The sequence below is a fragment of the Drosophila miranda genome (genome assembly GCF_003369915.1).
Source record: "Drosophila miranda strain MSH22 chromosome Y unlocalized genomic scaffold, D.miranda_PacBio2.1 Contig_Y1_pilon, whole genome shotgun sequence".
NCBI lineage: Eukaryota > Metazoa > Arthropoda > Insecta > Diptera > Drosophilidae > Drosophila > Drosophila miranda.
In genome coordinates, this window is record NW_022881603.1 from 30,066,776 (window position 1) to 30,088,415 (window position 21,640).

The window sequence follows — 21,640 nt, forward strand, 5'->3', positions numbered from 1 at the left end:
TTACAGACTTATATCTAAATAGGACGGCCCTCAGCGGGGCCACGCATAGGCCAATATGGCCATTAGTTATCCGGTGTGTATGAACCGTCGCGGGAGTGTTAATGTGGTTTTAAAAAGTCCCCGAGAATCGAGGTGTTTTTAGCATAGGCCAGCAGTTCCTGTGGCGTCCTTTTGGAGGCATCTTCCAGTGATGCCAACACTGGGGCGCCCAGGTATCTCCTCCTTGCCCTTGAGAGAGCCGGACAGTTGCAGATGAGATGTTCCAGGGTTTCGATAGCCCCAGGTTCCTCACATTTCCTACAACTGTCTCTGTTGGTGATGCCTAGCTTTGCTGCATGTGCAGCAGCCAGACAGTGACCTGTTAGTATCCCCACTAACATATCCCCACTCTAAACATATGAGTCACTCGCTTCTAGCTCTTGCTTAAGCCGGTTGTTTTTTTTTTCTTGCTCCCGCATTCTCCGCCCTTTGCCTAAATATCATACAACATTGTTTTGTCTTTGTTTTGATTTATTATCGCATCTCTTTAATTTGATTCTACTTTGTGTTAACCACCAGTGTTTTGTTTGTAAACAAGTGTTTAATATAAATTCAATACTGCAACGTAACACATCGGACTCGTGCAGGCAATTTGTTATTGTTTTTTGCCCAGTCTGCTTTTCGTTATCGCTTCTTCGGTGTACACTGTTCTCGCGCATCAGCGTTTGCATCGCCCACACTCTCTCGTGAGCATAAGCGGGCTGCTCGCATTGCTGCTCTCACTCTCTCTGGATTGCCTATACTCTCCCTCTCTGTGGACTTTTCTTTTGTGTCTCTGCTTTGGTGAGTTTACTGCTCGTTTTCTGCACTTCGTTGGATCATCTGCTTTGAATTATTGCCGCTGCAGCTGATTGTCTGGCTCGCTCTGCTGTCTGCTCTCCTACTTTACCTGCTATCTCACTCCGTTCTTCTTTTATTCGTGCACAGTGATTCTACTACTGTCCATAATGGCAATTGTTTGCAGTGCAAAGAAATGTGAATTCGGTGGTGTTATCATTGGTGATTCATTTCTTAGCTGCTGGCTGTGCGACAATTTTGCCCACATAAAATGAGCTGGTGGTGGAAATTTTGGCCGGCTGAATGATCTGATCTCGAAACGCATGGGCCTGTCTTGGTCATGTCTGGCTTGTCGGGAGATTGAGGCCGAAATGCGCACATTTATGAGACAGACTCGAACTGGGTTTCTGGATGTCCGGAAACAATTTGTGGCTCTCAACGAGAAATTTCTTGCCCTTGAATCACAGTTTCTTGGGCTCAAACTCTTGAGCGAATCGCCTAGACGGAAAATTCCGCATAATGATACCAATCTCTTGCAACCTAATCCGATTGGTACGCCTGCCTCCCACCTTCATCCATCGGAAGCATTTCCGTGTAGTCATGCCACGCCGTTGTCTGTAAATCCGCCAACGGTGGCTCCGGAGTTCTTTACACCGAGCAATGTGCTTCCTTCGAGCACCCAACTCCCCAACAGCATCAATCCCATCCCTGCAGTTTCTGTGGCCGTCACTTCTGACGCGGTGAGTGCTCCTAGTGCGGGTGTGCTGGTTGCTGACGACGTCTTGCCAATTCCTGCTCCAATTCCTGCTCCAATTCCTACTCCAATTCCTGCTACAGCCATTGCTGCCAATTCCTCTGCCCTTGTACCGAGATCTCTTTTAGGAGTGGCTCCACCATCTCGATCTCGCTCGGGACTTCAACTTAAAGCAGTGGTCCCTCGGAAAGCAATATTTGTTTCTCGTCTTATTCCTGAGGCTACAACGGAGGATGTTAAACAACATCTTGCCGCTAAACTTAACACTTCGGCTGTTGATATAGTTGTGACTAAATTTACATTTAAACATAAGCGCAACATATCATCCTTTAAAATTCTTCTCCCTGATTCTTTACTATCCTGTTCTCTAGAACCGTCAATATGGCCTGAGCATACAATTGTGCATGAGTTCCTTCTCAAAGATTCGAACTCGAATCCAAGAATTACCGAACATGCTCCAAAAAACTGATGTACTATTTTTCCATGCACTATCAAAACGTTCGCAGTTTGCTGGGAAAATTGCGTCAAATTCATACTAATAGCGCGTCCTTTGATTTCGATGCCATCGCGTTTACCGAAACCTGGCTTAACTCCTCTGTCAATGATCCCGAAATTTTCATTGATAGTTACACTATTTATAGAATGGACCGCCCATCTTTTGCAGGTGGGGTTCTGATTGCAGTTAAATCTGTTTTCTCATCTGAGTTATTCCCATTCAATAACATTCATGGAATTGAATTTGTCGCAGTCAAAATTCGTGTTGGCTCCGCATTTTTCTATTTAACCTGCTCTTACATTCCTCCCAGGTCTGATGCTGAGCTTTACTTACACCACCTTTCAGCAATTAATAATGTTGTTTCTACATTAGGGTGCAATGATCGAATTATTGTCATGGGGGACTTTAACCTCCCATTTCTTTCTTGGCTGCCTTGTAATAATGCCTTGTTTCCCAATTGCCATAATGACTTTATCAATGAGCTAACGGATATTTCCCTTGTCCAAATTAATGCCGTCAAAAACATTAGGGACAGACTTCTTGACTTCGTTTTTGTTAACGATGGTTCTCTTGCTACTGTATCTAGAGCAAGCCCAATATCTCTCCCTGAAGATCCTTACCATCCAACTTTGTTTATATCACTGGAGTGTACACAATCTGGAGGTGCTGACAGTTCCATGGCGCCTTGTCACATAAAGTGTTTTCGCAAAACAAACTTTATTGATTTAGATCTACATCTCTCGCGTGTTGATTGGTCGTTTCTTTATTCATTACCAAACATAGATGCAACTGTTAACTCGTTTTATAGTTCTATTTACTCCGCCCTTAATACGTTTGTTCCAGATATCACTGTACCTGTATCGTCCAAGCCTCCCTGGTTCTCCAAGTATTTGTCATACTTAAAAAATAATAAATCCCGGCTCTATATAAAGTACCAGAAGTCGGGCTCCACGTTGGCCTTAGCTCTATACTCCTCCGCTCGCTCTCTGTTCCTTGCCGTCAATAGTCAGTGTTATAATCATTACCTTTCACAATGTAGTAGTAACTTTCGTAGTGATCCTAAAAAATTCTATTCGTTCGTTAATTCTAAGCGCAAGTCAAACGTTTTTCCTCCGTCCCTTCATTACCAGAACAAAACAGAAGCTTCTGCTGTTGGTATTGCAAATATATTCGCTTACTTTTTCCAAACAACGTACTCGTCTCATATTTACAACGCATCCACTCCGTATCCGTACCAGCTACCTCAAGCTAACAGCATTTTTCTGCCCTTTTTCGAGGAAAGCGTTGTTCTGGAAGGTTTGTCATCTATGGACCTATCGTTTTCTGCGGGTCCAGATAAGGTACCAAGTTGCATCTTAAAACACTGTGCCCAGTCCCTTTGCAAACCCTTGACCTTTCTCTTCAACCTCTCCTTGGAACAGTCTTGTCTCCCAGTAATTTGGAATGAGTCCTACATCATTCCGCTTCACAAAAAGTTTCAAGATCAAACATTGAAAACTATCGTGGTATCGCAAAGCTTTCCGCCATCCCGAAGCTTCTTGAGTTCCTGGTCACCCGGCAACTGCAACATCTTTGTTGCAGCTTGATATCTCCGTCGCAACACGGTTTTTTCAGACATCGTTCAACATCGACTAACCTTCTTGAGTTTTCTAACCTAATCCACCGGGGTTTTCAAATTGGTTTGCAGACGGATGTAGTTTTTACGGACTTCAGCAAGGCATTCGATTCTGTGAACCATGCTCTGCTTATTCAAAAGCTCTCTTTATTAGGGTTCCCAACGAATCTTCTAGATTGGATTTTGTCCTATCTCTCTAACCGTACTCAACGTGTTTTGTTCTCTAACGTGTTGTCAAATACTGTTAATGTTACTTCAGGTGTGCCACAGGGAAGTCATCTGGGCCCGCTTCTGTTTATTTTATTTGTGAACGACCTTCCTCAAGTTATAACATACTCTACTACACTAATGTATGCTGATGATGTCAAAATCTGTCTTTCTTACTCTGATTGGTATTTGCACACACGCCCTTAACTTGATCTAAGTGAACTACTATTGTGGTGTTCAACTAATCTTCTTTTTCTGAACCTTTCCAAATGCAACTTATGACATTTTACCGTTGCGCTCCTCATTTTGTCTCATATGTTCTAGGATATCATGTCCTTGAGCGAATTTCGAGTTCAAATGACCTCGGACTCCTTTTTGATCATAAGATGTGTTTCAACACCCATATAGCTGCAACTGTAAATAAAGCTAAGGGTGTTTTAGCGTTCATCAAGCGTTGGTCCAAGGAGTTTGACGACCCGTACGTTACGAAACAACTGTACATCTCGTTAGTACGTCCTATATTGGAGTATTGTTCTTGTGTGTGGAGCCCGCAGTATAAAGAGCAGCAGGCTGTTATTGAATCCGTGCAAAAGCAATTTTTAATTTTTGCCCTTCGGAACTTTAACTGGGACTCGGGTAGAATCTTGCCACCCTACCGGTCTAGGCTTAATCTTATTTACCTGCCGTCGTTGCACCATCGCAGAATATGCAATGGCGTAATGTTCGTGCACAAGCTCCTTCTTGGGACTGTTGACTCCCAAACTCTCTTGGGTCAGATTGACTTGGCCGTTCCATCCAGACCTACCCGTACTTTTAGGCCTATCCGTCTACCCATATGTAGGTCTAATTATTCTGATCATGAACCTTTTAGGGATTTATGCCATAATTATAACTCCCTCTGTCAAACCCTATCCCCTGAACTGTCTCTTAAACTAATTGCATGCAATATTTATAATCATTTAAATTTAGCTAACTTTTAACTTATCTTTTTCCGCCTTTAGTAACTAAGTACCATTATTAACAGATAATTTGTTAATTTAATAAATAACTATTACAGTAGATAGCGTAGTTAGAATTTTCCAAGATAACAAATAGCTTAAATAAATTATTTAGAGCACATCTAAGAGGAATTTTTTTGTGGATTCTACAGTTTGTAAAAAAATTTGGATAAAATGTGAGACTTTTTCCTATATCGATATCAATAATATTATTTGTTAAATACTTAGATAAAAACTTTTTTTTAATTTCACCACGTACAATAACGGTGCTAAATCTATTTAGTGGTGAAAGTATTTCACCTAAACTTAAATATGATATTTCACCATCTGACCATTCCAATCCATTTATGGTTTGACGATTAATATTTTGTTGTTTAATCATTTCATTATCCAATTCATTCAGATGATATGGTGGTTTGAAATGAAAGAAGTTTGGTGTTACTGTTCCGGTTTGCATAAACGCCAATTCCTTAATAAAAAGTTGTTTATTATTTCCAAAGACATATTGAAAATCAACTATAACGCTTGAATTCCTGTCGATTGTGTTCATGTTGGTTTGAGATTTTGTAATAAACTGAATGAGTCGTTGATGCCTATCTCCTTTATATACAGCCCAATTCAGTAAGAGTTCTTAGTTTAACAAAAGCATTCAACCCAAATGGACACGCTTCAATCATAAAGAATTAGGTCCACTAGAAAGAAGCAGGATCACGAAGTTATTTTCGGTCTCGAATATTATGTAGTACATAATTTAAAACTTAAATGCGGTTTTTCAACTACAAGAAAATTCACTCCAATGATATGGATGCAGCAAAGCAAAAACAATTTCGTCGGTTTAGATAAAGATGAATGGATGCAATTGGTTACATACAAGGAGTATATCCAATTGAAACTTGATCAGTATGATTTTTTGATGCATGATACAATTATAGACCATCCATTATTGCCCACAATTAAGTGTAAAAATAAGTAAATCAGATAAGCAGTATGTGTTTATAATAAATCAGTTTGGAAATAAAATTGAATTTGATAGTGAGTCCTGGAGATCGTTATAAGATTAGGCATTTTTTTTACCACATTTTGATGTTGGAATACGATACTTAAGCAACAAATTATATACCTCTACTATAATAATTGTTCGGAGCAGAACCCAGCCGATTAGCTGCTTGCCAAATAGCACCTAATTCTTGGCCCTCAGCCGCTTATTTTGTTTGTTACTTATGTCTATGTCACTCATTTGTTTGTTAAAGCTTTGCGCGTTCTTGCCCTGCTAAACGCTCTCTGCCAGCTCGCTCTTCGCTATCTCCGCTTTGCGTCTGCCTACCGACGTCAGCCGAGCGAAGCTGCGCTTAGCGATCGGAGCGGCAATGTAAAGGGCAGGCAAGCCACACTTGCAATTTGGATGTCACGCATTAAAGAACATATCGTAATTTTATTTCTGCGCCGAGTTTTATTTAATTCGAAATAATTAGTCGGCCGATTGGGGATAAAAAACATTATCTCCACATAAAATTTGGTGACCACCCGACGTGATCTCTGAGTTGCAGTGTCAATTAATAATCATTCGCGATCGACATTCGTTAGCCCTAGAAAATTTTCGGCGGTTAAGCACAATTCGGTGCTAAAACACACTTACATACACCTACATACACGCATTGCTGGCTATTAATTTCTCTGTCGCGACAATTCGGTCAGTGCAGTGCGGTAGGCAGTGCGGTAGGCAGTGCAGCAAACTAATACGCACAAGCGGAGTACAAAGCGGAATCGGACAGCTCGCACAGCCGCACAGCTAAAGGCATTAGCTGTAATCCCTTTGCTTTCGGTTCCCACGTTTATACGTATACAGGGTGTCTTTTTCGGTCGTGCTGAGTGACTCTTTTAAAACCTCAACATGGCAGCATCTGAGCCTACCAATGTCGCGAACGCAGCAATGCCGAGTGATGTAGATTTCTACAAGCACAAGGCCGAGTCCATCGCGCGCCAACTAAAGGCCATGGATCGCTTTCTCAGTAAGGAAGAGATTGCCGAGTTAGATGAGGCAGAACTTCAAGCTCGCTTAGAGCAAATCGAGCGAATGAATGCGGATTTCGATGCCGCTCAAACGAGCCTTGAAAGGCTGGATTTCCTGCAGTTAGCCCATGATGCCCGACTGGACTTTTCGAATGTTTATGTGAAGGTTAGGTCCAGGCTGTCGCGGGAGTTGATGGCTGCTCGCACGGTAAATGTTGCCAATTCAACGGCTCGGCATACTCTCGGGGGGAATTCGTCGTTGTTCGCCTATAATAGTATAGGCCGTTCTCGAATGCCCGAGTTGCAGCTTCCGCGATTCGGTGGGAGCTACATGGATTGGCCAGAATTCCACTCGATGTTCTCGACAATGGTGCACAAAGACCATCGTATACCAATCATCGAAAAATTCCAATATCTTCGTGGATGTCTAGATGGTGCTGCGCTGGATACGATTCGTTCCTTGGAACTTTCTGAGGAGAATTACGACAGGGCGTTGAATTTGCTAATGTTGCGATTCGATAATATACTGTTACATTTTCAGGCACACGTCAAGGCTATTTTCGACCTTGGCGACCCCGCAGGAGATTTCCGATGGGTTGCTGATCTTCATCATAGGCAAGAAATTGGACCACAAGACCAAGGAGAAATGGGAAGAGAACTTGCCGACGTCAGGATTGCCTCGGTGGTCAAGCATGGCCTCATTCTTGGAAGCAAGATGTCGGATGCTGGAAAATTTGGGATAGGCTATGGTAACAATTCCTAGCCAGCAGGTGGGAGAAAGTAAACCTAGCACCCTAATCACCTCCAGTAACGATCATAATAGCTCAACATGCAAGTATTGCAAATCCTCCGATCACTACATATCCCGATGCCAGGCATTTCTAGATCTCCCTGTTTTTTCTCGATACAAGGAGGTGAAGAAGCGCCATTTATGTCTAAGCTGCCTCAACAAAGGCCATTCATTGCAACGCTGCAAGTCAGGGGCATGTAGAAATTGCCAAGCCAAGCATCACTCACACACTGCTCCACATGCAGTCGGGCGCTGACGCTGAGTTGCCGTCGCCGAGCACGGAATCGACCCAGCATGATCCTGCAAGTGCCCTAGTAGCAAGCAAATATACTAGCCCTCCCCCCTCGAGTCAAAAATCTCTGCCTATCCAAAACGTGCTGCTAGCTACCGCAATCGTATATGTCATGGGCCGTTTTGGATCGCTTATTCCATGTCGTGCCATTTTAGATTTCGCTTCTCAGGTTAACTTTATAACATCGAGACTCGCCAATCAGCTGCAGTTAGATCCTCACCCGTCTCACGTTCAAATCGCCGGTATTGGAGAGTCAATTCTACCATCCAGAAAGGCTGTAGACATCGTCCTGCAATCTCAAGACGAAAGCTATCACGGTTTCCTCTCTGCAATTATCACTGCCTCAATCACAGGAATGCAGCCTAACTTCGGCCTAGACGCAAAGGATTGGCCAATGCCAAATAATCTAAAACTGGCTGATCCTAATTTCGCCAAGCCCCAGCGTGTCGATCTGTTGATAGGTGCTGGTTTGTTCTTCGAATTAATGTGCGTTGGACAGATTCGTCTGTCAGACCAATTGTCAACATTGCAGAAGACGAAACTTGGCTGGATAGTGTCAGGAAGTATTAAAAACTCTGAGAAAGCCCGTGCGGCGCTAGCAGCCGTTGAAGATCCCCCTGTGCGATATTGTAAGGCGGTTTTGGGAAGTCGATGGAGATTATTCGCCCTCATCAATTTCGGAGGAAGATGTTCATTGCGAACAGCATTTCGTCACAAACTGCATTCGCCTAGATTCCGGAGCTTACTCCGTGCGTTTGCCAACCAAATTCAGTCTAGAGGAATTAGGAGGATCGTATCAGCAGGCGCTACGTAGATTTCTCAATTTGGAGTGGAAGCTAGCAAAAAATGCACAGCTTAAGGCAAAATATATGGAGTTTCTCCAGGAGTATCGTGATTTAGGACACATGTCGCCAGCTTCGCGGCAGTCAGACCTCCCGCAGTACTTCTTGGCTCACCATTGCGTCCACAAGCAGGATAGTACAACCACCAAATTACGCGTAGTGTTCGATGGATCTGCCAAAACAGCGTCTGGAGTATCACTGAATGTTGCGCTAATGGCTGGACCCACCATCCAACCTAAAATTCTGATAACCCTGCTTCGTTTCCGCTTTTTTAAAGTCGCCTTGTGTGGCGATATCTGCAAAATGTACCGCTGTGTACGCGTTTCCCATCCCGATACGCACGTGCAGTGCATCCTATGGCGCAATGACCCGAAGGAGGAGATTCAGGTGTTCAAGTTGGAGAGTGTTACTTACGGAACCAACCCTGCCGCTTTCTTAGCAATTCGTGCTATGCATCAATTGGCAAATAATGAAGAGTTGCGTTTTCCGCTTGGCGCTGATGTTGTTCGAAGAGATTTCTATGTCGATGATGTCATATCTGGAGGGGACAGCATTGATTCTGTCATCAAGATTCGTCAGCAGGTAAAGGAGCTACTTTCGAAAGGATGTTTTCCCATACGTAAATGGTGTTCCAATGAACCCGCTGCTTTGGAAGGCGTATCGGAGGCGGATCGCGAAAAGTTCCTTACCTTTCATGACGGGACTGAAGTAACCAAGGCGCTTGGTCTAGTTTGGGATCCCACCACGGACAATCTTCTGTTTAGCTTCGCTCACGTCGGAACCGCTGCAGGCCCAATATCGAAGCGTTCGGTCCTGTCTACACTAGCTAGGTTCTACGATCCTCTAGGGCTCATCTCTCCCATCATCACAAAAGCTAAAATATTTATGCAGTCGCTATGGAACGAAAGCCTAAAGTTGAATTGGGACGAAAGCCTGCCCCAGGATCTACATACGACTTGGATTGAGCTGACTTCGCAGTTGTCGATGGTTAAAAACTTTAAGTTTCCACGTTACGTGCTTCGGCAGCAAGCCAGATTAGAAATGCACGCGTTTTGTGATGCGAGCAAAGCAGCATATGGCGCCTGTGTATACATGCGTTCGGAAGCTCTTGGCATTGTGCAAAGTCCTCTCTTATGCTCTAAATCCAGAGTCGCGCCCTTGAAAAGTATGACTATCCCCAAGCTTGAGCTGTCCGCTGCCCTCGTATTAGCCGAACTAGTGTCCACCATAGTTAAGGGATTATCAGCTCCATGCCAAATACATTGCTGGTCGGATTCGTCCATAGCCCTTGCCTGGATTCGAGAATCACCATTGAATTTTAATATATTTGTTTCTAATCGAGTTCAGCGGATTCAGGAGCTCACCGCTGGAATGACTTGGCATCACGTGCCCACAAAGTTGAAACCTGCCGACATCATATCACGTGGATCCACGCCCGCTGAACTAATGGATAGCAGCCTTTGGATCTCTGGACCACCATTCTTGCGTCTTGAGAGCTCAGAGTGGCCTGCAGGCTTGCAATTGCCGACCGATGTACCAGCACGTCGTCATGCAGCATTGGTTGTTTCAAACGAAAGGGATGTATCGTACGATTGCAAATTTCAAAACTCATTCGGATCCATGCAGCGCGTCTTTGCTTACATATATCGATTCTACATTCTCAAGGACAAAGGCATAGCGCGGTCGAAGGGTCAACTTACCGTAATCGACATCAAAAATGGTACGCATTTGCTCATAAGGGCAATACAGCAGCAACAATTTTCGGAAGAGATAAGGGCCCTCGCCAGCAAACAGGCCCTACCCCCAAAAAGCACGATGGCCTCACTGAATCCCTTTCTGGATAGCTTTGGATTGCTGCGTGTTGGAGGCCGCCTCCAAAATGCCGAATTGGACTACGACGCGAAGCACCCGATCCTGCTTCCTAAGGGACATCCTGTCACTGTCTCTATTATTATCTTCTTTCACGAAAGGTTTCTCCACGCAGGAGATCAAGGATTGCTCGGACTGCTTCGGCAAAAATTCTGGCCTATTGGTGGACGCAAATATGTTGCGGGAATCATTCGCAAATGTGTTAGATGCTTTCGTTTGAAGCCAGTGCTGAGGGAACATATCATGGGAAACTTGCCTGCGGATCGCGTAAGGACTAATCCAGCATTCCACACAACGGGCGTTGATTTTTGCGGACCCTTTTATCACAAGTCGGAAGTCAGAAGCAGGCCTCCTATCAAATGTTACATCGCTGTCTTCGTATGCTTTAGCACCAAAGCAACTCATTTGGAAGTCGTTCGGGATCTATCTACAGAATCCTTTCTGGCAGCATTAAGGCGTTTTATAAGTCTACGTCCCAAACCTCGAATCATCTGGTCAGACAACGCTACAAATTTTGTAGGAGCAAAAAATGAGCTTTTGGAGCTTCGGCAAATGTTCCTCAGCGATCCTCATACGTCGGCTGTATCACATCTCTGCGTTTCTAGTGGAATCGATTGGAAATTTATCCCCCCTCGCTCACCTCATTTTGGGGGTTTGTGGGAGGCGGCTGTTAAAGCAGCTAAATATAATTTTCATCGCATCGTCGGGACCTACATTTTTACTCTTGATGAAATTCAGACCTTGGCTTGTGAAATCTCTGCTTTGTTAAATTCCCGTCCGCTTTATGCAATTACAGAAAGTACCGATGATCTAGATGTGCTCACGCCAAACCACTTTCTCAATGGAGCCCCGAAAGCTGCATTCGACGAGCCAGATGTGGCGCATCTCCGGGTCAACCTACTTAGGCGATGGCAGCGGCTGTGTCAAATGAAGCAGGCGTTTTGGAGAAAATGGAGCACGGCGTATCTTTCGATTCTTCAGGAGCGGAGCAAGTGGCGGTCATCGTCTCCAAACATCAAGCTAGGAGCGCTCGTCATGATCAAGGAGGAAACGCTGCCACCATTAAGGTGGCCGCTTGGCCGCATTGAGAGCGTCATCCCAGGAAAAGATGGAACCATCAGAGTAGCCGTCATCCGCACTCAAAGAGGCCTTTTCAAGAGGGCCGTTGGAAAAATAGCGGTTCTGCCCCTTCAGGATGGATCTGTTGAAAGCCTTTGCATTCCAACGGGGGGTGAATGTTCGGAGCAGAACCCAGCCGATTAGCTGCTTGCCAAATAGCACCTAATTCTTGGCCCTCAGCCGCTTATTTTGTTTGTTACTTATGTCTATGTCACTCATTTGCGTGTTAAAGCTTTGCGCGTTCTTGCCCTGCTAAACGCTGTCTGCCAGCTCGCTCTTCGCTATCTCCGCTTTGCGTCTGCCTACCGACGTCAGCCGAGCGAAGCTGCGCTTAGCGATCGGAGCGGCAATGTAAAGGGCAGGCAAGCCACACTTGCAATTTGGATGTCACGCATTAAAGAACATATCGTAATTTTATTTCTGCGCCGAGTTTTATTTAATTCGAAATAATTAGTCGGCCGATTGGGGATAAAAAACATTATCTCCACAATAATATTATTCCTAAGTGTGCAGCCTTACAAAAATTTGATGTTCAACTAGCTGATTTAGACGGTACTTATGATAGAAATGTGCAAATAGATTTAACCCGTTTATGCTTTGAAATTTCCAAAAAAATGTGTAATCAAATAAAACGCGATGTTCTTGAGTATAAGCAAACACTTTTAAATTAACAATCATCCCAACATAACAATAGAAAATAAAAATTATATTAAAAATGAGTAAGCAACAAGTTGTTAATGAAATACATAAGCCTGCTAGAAGAAATTTCATACGTCGTAAATTCGTACAAAAGGGAATTAATGACACGTGGAAAATCGATTTAGTTGAAATGATACCCTTTTATAAGGAAAACAAAGGATATAGGTACTTGCTGACAGTAATTGACACGTTCTCGAAGTATGCATATGCAGTTCCCGTTAAGTCTATAACAGCTTTAGATGTTTTATCAGCATTGAAGAAAATATTAAAAATATCTAAACATAAACCTAAAAATATTCAATCTGATCAAGGAAATGAGTTTTTTAATGTAGCCTTCGGAGAGTTAATGAAAAAGAATAACATTAACCATTACCATACATATACACACCTTAAGGCATCTATTTGTGAACGTTTTAATAGAACATTAAAAAATCGTATGTGGAAAATCTTTAGTATGCATGACTTGCATGACTTACTAAAAGATTATAATAATTCATATCACCGTACTATAAAAATGAGGCCTATAGATGTAAACAAACAAAATGAAGAGTTTATTTTGAAAACAGCTTATAATATTTGTAAGGTATTTCCTAAACACAAGTTTTCCATTGGTGATCCTGTTAGAATAAGTAAATATAAAGGTATTTTTACAAAGGGCTATGATCCAAACTGGACAACCGAAGTTTTAAAAATTTTAAAAGTAAACTCTACTAATCCTGTAACATATGAACTGGAGGACTATAAGGGGGAAATGATCAAAGGCTCATTTTATGGTCAAGAACTCCAAAAAGTTAAAGATGAAAATGCTTTCTTAGTGGAAAAAATACTCAGAAGGAAAAAAGAACAAGTTTTTGTTAAATGGTTAGGTTTCGAAGAAACACACAATTTATGGATAGATAAAAAGAGTATATTAAAATAATTAAGCACGCAAAATATTTATCAGATTAAATTTATTTTTGTGTATTTTTTACATTGAAATATAGTTTTAATTATACACAAATTAAAAAATAATAATAATATAATGTTAAATTTACTTATACCATATTTTGTGTATTATTACTAGCACCTAAAATATTTTTAATTTCATAGTGATTATGAGCTAATGTTGAAATATTATCAGGTAATATAAATCTTTTGTCATCCTTATAATTTAGACTTATCTTATTTACAATTTCAGTATACATTTTATGACCTCTACTTCTAATAACTCTCTGTTGTCCATAATAAGTTTTTTTATGTTTAATGCATTCAATATAATGAGTATGAGTTAATCGTTTCACTACTGACTTTTTTACGCCTTTAACTTTTTTTACGTTATAGTCAGTGTTATCATCTTTAGCAATTAAATATGAGTATGCTTTTGCTTTTAATCCTGCAAACGAAGTCATTATTTTTCCTGCATTTTCGTCTTTCATTAGTCCAAGCTCTTTGTTATTAGCGAGATTGATACCGAATCTGTTTGAGGCTAGGTAATTGGATGTATCAAAGCGATTAGGATTGAATTTAATTAAATCATAAAAATCTTCTTCTGATGATATAATAAATGAATCTGTATCCATATAGAGTATTTTTGATGATGGACATTTTACAGAATGAAAATTATAGAAATAGTCATACATTAACCATTTTGAAAGTTCTAGTACACTAACTCCAATGTATATGGGATTATCATAAAAAATTCGGGACTTGCTATGCGTTGTCTAAACCCTGCTGAGTTTTGTCTTGAATCATAATGCTTAACTAATGCAACCTCACGACGTTTTTCTACATTCTCCATTGTTTTGCCGTAAACGGCATTAACCATTAATTTGTAAAAGTTTATCTCAAAGTCATTGCTAGCTAATTTTCTAAGAGATGTATTGAGGTCAATATAAGGTTTCAGCCAACAGGACTGATTAAATGATAAAACTCTAGATATTTTTTCTAAAATCATACCTTGCTCTATACATAACTGTAGCTGCTTCAAATGGATTATATAGTTCTTTTTATCACTTAAGTTAGCTATTAGTTTTGTCTGCTTTCCTCCTGGTGGAATCTTATTTTCGGGGCAAAAAGGTAAACTATTATGCTTATTATGAATATCATCAGGATATCGCATATCTACTTCTAAAATATATCCAACATCACTAGATGCCGATATGCTAAGAACGTTGAAAGATGAAATTTCATCGTTACTTAGAAATTTAAAATTAGAAAATGGAAGGGGTTGACTCATAGCCCATCCATATAAGTTGTTGGCGTCAATATATGAAAGGAAATTTATGGGTTCGGTAGGCTTAAATTTATTATTTAAATATTTGTTATTTGCTGTAGCAATCCGTTGAGTACATTGGGTCAACCCTCCACGAACAGCAGTTTTAAAAAAATTATAAATGTCAGGATCACTAACAAGTTCTAATTCTACTCTTGTGTATTTTAACATTGCATCCCATGAAACTGAAGGAGCAGTAACATAATTAATGGGGTCTAACCTGTACACTCGGGAACAAAGACTCCTAAAATTCTCAAATACATCAGTAAGAATTAAAACATCGCTTTCCAAATATAATTTTAAATAATCTCTAATAGATTTGCAATTAAATGCGCTCCAAACCTTCTGAGCAAAGTTGTAGTCTTTGTTGAAATTTGAAGTGTAACCATAATATGATCTGTCTGGCAACGCTAATTAACATAATGTACATGTACAGCGAGAGCCTCTGTTATCTCTCGTCTCTCCTATTCGTATGTACTACATATGTACAAGTTAACGCACCCAATTCTATTGAGCTCTTATACGAGTTGTAAACAATCTTTGGCTTTCCAAAACGAAAACAATTTCAATCTTGGGCCTCCGCCTAATTGATTTCTTAGATGTACAATCTCAAGGGCTCCCGCCGCAATCCCAATCTTTGACACTCGCCTAAATGGAAAACCAATGTTTGCCCACACCCGGCTTCTCATAAACAATCTCACTCCCGGCTTTCTGCAGATCCTGCACTTTAGGCATTTTACAGTTCTCTCTTTGGATGACGAAATCCAATACTCGGGATGGCGAAATCAATTGAAATGTTTATAGAAAAACTATTCCCGAAAGGGATCAACGATGCAAAGATCAGAAAGTTCAAGTCAGTCTTGATCCAGAAGCGACACCGCAAAGTCGAGCTAAAAATTAAGATCGCGCAAACCCTTTGCCCGGAATCCTTTGTGACCCTCTACTTAAATCTATATCAGTGAAGTTAGAAGTAAAATAAAAACTTTTTAAAAACACAATTGGCGCCCAACGTGGGGCGACGTTGTATAAAAAGCACCGAATAATAAAAGTGTTGCGTCGTGCCGAAACCCGAAGGACAATTAATTAATGGAATAAATCCTTCAGATATAAAAACGCGGAGTGACTGTGAGATATAAGATAAGAAAAAGTGAGATAAAAAGGAAACAAACCGGAGCTTAGGGTGTGCAAAAATAAATACAATATACAATACAAATACAAATACAAATACAATACAAAATACAAATAAATACAAAAGCTAATCAAGACAATTCAAAAATACAAAAAAACCAAAAAAACCAAAAAAAAACCAAAGTTTTTAAACAAAACCAACCAAACCAAAACACAAAGAAAGTGAAACTATCAGCTAAACCAAAGAAGGAAGACCCCCAGAAGACCAGGTTAAACAAAGAAAATCAAGAAGGAAGACCCGTTCGAAGATCTGTCAGCCAAACTAAGAAGGACGAGCCCTACCGGATAGTTCGTGAGCAAAAGTTGTATTAATAAATATATAAGTTAAATTAGGTTATATTAGATTATAAAAACAAACATATAAGAAAAATTTAAGGTGGATCAACTAACTTTAGATTTTGAAAAACTAAATATGATTAAACACAAATGATCACAAACAAGGACCGATCTCACTGCACATCTGGTCAAACAATTGATAGCACTTCAAATTTCACAAGTACAGGAGCAAATTGTAAAATTAAAACAACAAATAGAAACTAAATCCGATCAGGTATCAGATTAGCAGGCAGAAACAATAGACGAGACAATAAAAGATGACACCACATTAAAGGTAATAGAATCCCTACCAATTTTCAATGGTGGATTAAACCAATACGTAGGATGGAGGGAAGCTGCAGAAACTGCAGTGAAGTTATATAAGAAAGGAAGTAAGCAATATTATATTGCCTTAACAATTTTGGGAAACAAAATAACAGGACCAGCACATGACGCACTGACCAACCACGGGACAGTTTTAAATTTTGATGCCATACTTTCACGACTTGACTTTGTTTACAGTGACAAGAGACCAATTTACATAATAGAACAGGAGTTAAGCGTTCTCCGCCAAGGGAACCTTTCAATAATAGATTTCTATAACGAGGTTAACAAGAAAATGACCTTGTTAATAAATAAGACAATAATGACTCACGGAAAGGACAGTGAAATCACGAAAGAATCAAATAAGAAAATTAGAGACAATGCCTTACGCATTTTTGTCACTGGCCTAAACGGCGGCATTGCAGAAATCCTATTTTCATTGAATCCCCCAGATTTACCGAATGCCTTGGCAAAGGTACAGGAATTGCAATCAAATAACATTCGGGCCCAATTTGCCTACCAATTCAGTGGCCCCAGAAATTCAGGGAATAATAACTACAATACATTAAGATTCAACCACCGACAACCAAGGACTAATAGTTCACCATTCGACCAAAAAAGGGATCTTCAGAGGAATAACATGTCATGGGGACAACCCTATTTCTTGGGTAATAGACAACAAAATCAGGCCCCAGAACCAATGGATGTGGACGAATCGATACAAATCAAGAACCGACAGAACAGCAATCAATTCAGGGGAAATAATAATAATAGAAATTATCGGGAGAATACTAACGGTTATTATAGGAGAAATAATAACAATTATAGCCAAGCTCAGCATTTTAGGGCAAACGTAGTACCGAATAATCAGTCTAACGAAAATCAGGCGCAGAAACGAAAGCCAAACGAAATGTCGGAACAACCGGCTAATAAAGCAATGCGGATAAATAACATTGAGGAGGACCATTTTTTAGATCAGCCCCCGAAGTAGGTCTGCCCTACTTAAAAATAGTGGATAAAAAAATAAACAGAGAATTAAAAGTTTTGATAGATACGGGAGCAACTTCCTGTTATATAAAAAAGGGAATTTACGAAAATAAAAAAGAATTATCAATTTATAAGAAAGTTGCTACAGTGAATGGGTTTTCAATAATTAAATATTTCCATAATATAACTATTTTCAACACAAAACAAGTGTTTTATGAAATAGATGGAATGGAGGCAGATTTACTAATAGGATTTAACCTATTAAAGAAAATCGGAGCTGTTATTGATACAGGAAAGGGGACTTTAAGTTATAAAGACAATGAGGAGAAACTAATATATGACGAGGTCCTTTCTTTAAACAAATTAACCTTTATAGAAGGAAAAACCATCCTTCCGTTGAAGGAATATATAATAAAAAAATATTTTGAAGAAGAAAAAGAAATGAAAAGTGATTCAGTAAAGGTAGAAGGAAGTTTATATAGCTTGGGATCAAAAAATCCTGAGCACGCCGACGAAGAATTATCCGTCAATAGTTTGGGATTCAAATATCCTGAACCCGCCGTCGTTGAATTATCCGACATCCAAAGTTTTAATAGTTTGGGATTAAAATATCCTGAGCACGCCGTCGTTGAATCATCCGACACTAAAAGTTCGAATAGTTTGGGATTAAAGAATCCTGAAAACGCCGTCGTTGAATTATCCGACAATGAACAATTTAAAAGTTTGGGATGCAAAAATCCTGAACGCGCCGTCGTAGAAATATCCGACATTCAAAATTATGCAAATTCTGAATTGAAAAAAATGAAATTGTATAACACAATAACCTACAAAGAGGACAATTTAGAAAATCTCAGAGAGAAAATGGTATCTATCATCGAAGAAGACCATGCCAATATAAATTTACAGTTACCGTTCAGAACGGATATAAAAGGAGAGATTAACACTGAACATGATAGACCGGTATATGGCAAGCAGTATCCATACGCTTATTCGGTTAACGATTTCGTTAATAACGAAATAAGTAAAATGTTAGATGAAGGTATAATCAGACCTAGTAAAAGCCCATATAATTCACCGGTAATAGTAGTACCAAAGAAGGGAGTAAATGAGGACGGAACTCCTAAACATAGATTAGTAATAGACTTTAAGAAACTTAATGAAAACACCATACCGGATAGATACCCTATGCAAGATCCTTCAGTAATCCTTGCCAATTTAGGTAAGGCAAAGTATTTCTCGGCCATTGATTTAGAGTCAGGTTTCTATCAGATTTTAATGAGGGAATCAGATATTGAAAAAACATCTTTTTCCATAAATAACGGCAAATATGAATTTCTAAGAATGCCTATGGGATTGACGAACGCTCCCAGAATTTTCCAAAGGGCAATGGTTGATATACTTAGAGAACAAGTTGGGAAAACTTGTCACGTCTATATGGACGATATAATAATATTTTCAAAAACTATAGAACAACATTATAAAGATCTAATTCATATAATACAGATATTGCAAAACGCTAACATGAAAATTTCCCTAGAAAAGTCTAAATTCTTTCAATTGGAAACCAAGTTTCTGGGATACGTTGTTTCCCAAAATATCATTAAAACAGATCCAGACAAAATCTCCAAAATACAAAACTATCCAATTCCTAAAAATATCAGAGAGCTACGTAGCTTCTTAGGACTAACAGGGTATTACAGAAAATTTGTCCGAAATTATGCTACAATTGCCAAACCATTAACAAAATATCTGAGTGGAGTAAACGGGAAAGTTTCACGAAGGGCATCCAAGAAAACATTAATACAGCTGGATGAACCAGCAATGGGAGCATTTAATAATTTAAAGGACAGTTTAATAGCACATATTGAATTAGTACAACCAGATTACAATAAAAAATCCACATTAACCACAGATGCATCGGACATAGCAATAGGTGCAGTTTTGTCGCAAGATGGGAATCCCATAACATTTATTTCTAAAACTTTAAGTAAAACCGAGCAATTATATGCTACTAATAAAAAGGAATTATTAGCTATTGTATGGGCATTAAAAAATTTGCGAAATTATTTATACGGAGTGAGTGGAATTGAAATACATACAGATCACCAACCTTTGTCCTTTGCAATGTCGCAAAAAAATCCAAATGTTGAAATGAAACGTTGGTATTACTTCATAGAAAGTTTCACACCAAAAATTATTTATAAGCCAGGCTCAACTAACGTAGCAGCGGACGCTTTATCTCGGATTAAAATAAATTATATGACAGATAGTGATGTCGACCAGACAGATTCAGAATCAGACATAAATACTCAGCATTCAGCAGAGAGTAGTTTTGAAAACGTCATTCAAGAGACTAGCAAGCCTCTAAACCAATTCAAACAGCAGCTACTATTAGCGCAAGGGAGATTCACAGTTCATGAGTTAGTAAGAGTTTATACCTTATCCAAAATAAGCTAAAGGAAAACTTCATAAATAAATTTCTCTTCACGAGAAAGTTCCTCCAAGATGTAGTAAATTCAGAAGATAACGCTATAATTATAGAAGAAACACATTGCAGAGCCCATAGAGGACTAGACGAAAATTACAAACAAATAACTAAGCTGTATTATTGGCCAAACCTGCACAAAAAATTAAAAGAATATATAAAAAATTGTGAGATCTGTAACAAACACAAATATCACAGACACCCTGTAAAAATTCCAATTGGGGAAGCCCCCATTCCAGCAAAAGAAGGAGATCAATTACACTTAGACATATACTATGCCCAAAACCTAACATTCATAACTTGTATAGATTCTTATTCCAAATACTTGGTGGTCAAGGAAATTCAAAGTAAATTAAACATTGACAATAAGGTAATGGAAATTTTGCAACACTTTCCGTTAGCAACATCTTTAATGACTGACAACGAACCAAGCTTTACTTCAGCACAATTTAGATCATTCATACAAAGAAGTAACTTAACTATTTATTATGCTGATCCCAGACACAGCACCTCAAATGGTCAGGTAGAAAGGGTACATTCCACACTAACAGAAATAGCGCGGTGCATCAAGGATGAACTAAATCTAACAGATTATTCAGAAATAATAATAAGGGCGGCACTGAAATATAACCTGACGATACATTCAACGACCAATCAAATGCCATATGACATATTGTATAACAAAATAGAACACAAGCATAATCCAATATTACTTAAGGAAGCTCAGACCAAAATGCTTAAGCTACATAACAAAGATAGAAGAGAAAAAGATTATAAAATAGGAGAAGTAGTTTATGAAAAGAAATTCGGGGAAAGAAATAAACTTCAATCCCGATACAAAAAGCAGGTAGTTAAGGAAAATCGACCGAATAAAATTATAATCAACAATAGAAACAGAATTATACATAAAGATAACATCAAATATTAAATATTTTCATGACGACTTTTTGAAAATACAAAATAAAGTAAATGAATTAACTGAAAATAATAATAAACAATTTGTAATAAATTCCAAATTTTTCAAAGAAATTGAATTGCTATCAAATTCATTAAAAAATGTCATCTTCAATGAAGAAACGATACTTAAAAGCACCCTCTTAAAAGTAAACATTTTCAATACAAAAATTTTAAATAAAAACGAAATAGAGAACATTTATAAGCATGAAAAACATCCTGTTGAACTGTCTGATCTGCTGGACATTGCAACGGTTAAAATAATTCGAAATGCTGATTTAATAATCATTTACATAAAATATCCTCAAATTAAAGATATTTGCAAGTTTTACCATGCAAGAGCCATCTCACAAAATGATGGAATGTTAGTTATAAGTGAAAAAGTTTGTGAATGTAAGGAGAAATACTATTTAATGAATAATTTTAAAAGTGAAACTTTTAACAATTACGCACAAATAAATTTAAAGAAGACCTGTTTCACCAATTTACTTAATGGCTTTAAAGCCAACTGCACTAAAAAAAGGGAAAAAAACAAAGAAATAGACATCATTCAGGATGGTGCCATATTAGTTTCAGGCAAAAATATCGTAGACAATACTACTTTGTTAGGATCGTATCTCCTTATATTC